Below are 1,776 nucleotides of genomic sequence, written 5' to 3'. Positions count from 1 at the left end.
TTGGTTGTTTCCAAGATTTGGCTATCACAAATTGTGCTGCTATAAACATAGGCAACCATATATCAATATGATATGATGTTTTCAGATCCTCTGGAAAAATTCCCAGTGGAGGAATAGCTGGTTTAAAGGGGATTTCCAGACCAACTTTTCTAAGGAGTCTCCAACTGGTGCAACCGTTGTGGAAACCAAAATAATTTCTGTAAGCAAGTATTACCATGATTCCCAAACCAGAGAATAATGAAATCCCTCCCCTCACCCAGAAAAACCTATAGAACAATCATGCTAATGAACATAGAAGCAAAAATCATCAATGAAATACTGGCAAAGAGAACGCATCAAGTTATTCACCCAAGGGATGCAGGGATAGTGCAACATATAAAAATGAATAAATATAATACATTATATTGACAGAACCCAGAAAAAGTCACATGATTATCTCAATAGATTAAAAAAAATTTGACAAAGTCTACTACCCATTCATGGTAAAAAACAAAACCTACAGAAAATTGAAAGAGATGGCATTATCTCAATTTGACAAAAGCCATCTATTACAAGCCAACACCTAACATCATACTAAATGGTCAAAAATTGAAATCTTTCATTCTAAAGTCAGGAACAAAACAAAGATGTCCACTATCACTAGTAGTATTCAATATAGTTCTGCAAACATTAGCCAGTAAAATTAGACAGAGAAAGAAATAAAAGGAATAATGATAGGAAAAGAAGTTAAATTGTCATTATTTGCAGAAGACATGATACGGTACATAGAAGATCACAAACGTTCTACCAAAAGGCTTCTAGGTTTAACAATCAAAGTCAATAATCTAGCTGGAAATGAAGTCAACACTCAAAAAACAATAACATTCCTGTACACAAGCAACAAACTCAATGAGAGAGAAATTAAGGAAACCACAGTCTTTACAATAGGATCCAAAAATGAAATACTTAGCAATCAACATAACAAAGAAATTAGAAGATCAATAGTTTGAAAATCACAGTACTCTGGAAAAGGAGATCAAAGTGGATATAAGAAAATGGAAAGTTATTCCTTGCTCATGGATAGGAAGAACCAACATTGTGAAAATGACCCTACTCCTCAAACTGTTATACAAATTTAATGCAATCCTAATCAAAATACCAATAGCATACTTAACATGACTAGAGTAAATGTTCCTAGAATTTATTTGGAACCAGAAGAAACCTAGAATAAGAGAAGCAATCCTGGAATACAAAGGCAAACCAGGAGGCATTATAATCCCTTACTTAAAGTTATACTACACAGCCACTATGACAAAATCAGTATGGTACTAGCAAAACAAAAACAACAACAACAAAAAAAAAAACCCAAACAAACAAAAAACAGAACAGAGGATCATTGGAACAGACTAAAATATGCAGACAGAGCTACAAACACACTCAGCTACCTTATCTTTGACAAAGTGGCCAAATAAGTTGAAAATAATTCAACACTATAAGTTACACATGACAAAGACTAAAACTAGGCTCGTGTTTATCATAATGCACTAAATGAGGGTCAAAATGAATCAAAGAGCTAAATATCAAAACAGAAAATCAAAATTTATTGCAAGAAAAAGTTGGTGGAAAACTTGAAGGCATAGGTACAGGAAGTTGTGGAATTCTATAACAAATCAAGAGACTGAAAAATCTTATTTAAAAGCTTTTTCACAACAAAAGAAATCACCATGAGAGTGAAAAAACACCCCACAATGTGGGAAAATATAACAGTTGACACCCAGACAAACAACTTATCATCTA

This window comes from Octodon degus, unplaced genomic scaffold (genome assembly GCF_000260255.1).
Source record: "Octodon degus isolate 3935 unplaced genomic scaffold, OctDeg1.0 scaffold00125, whole genome shotgun sequence".
Classification (NCBI taxonomy): domain Eukaryota; kingdom Metazoa; phylum Chordata; class Mammalia; order Rodentia; family Octodontidae; genus Octodon; species Octodon degus.
Note: the sequence above shows the minus strand (reverse complement) of the source record.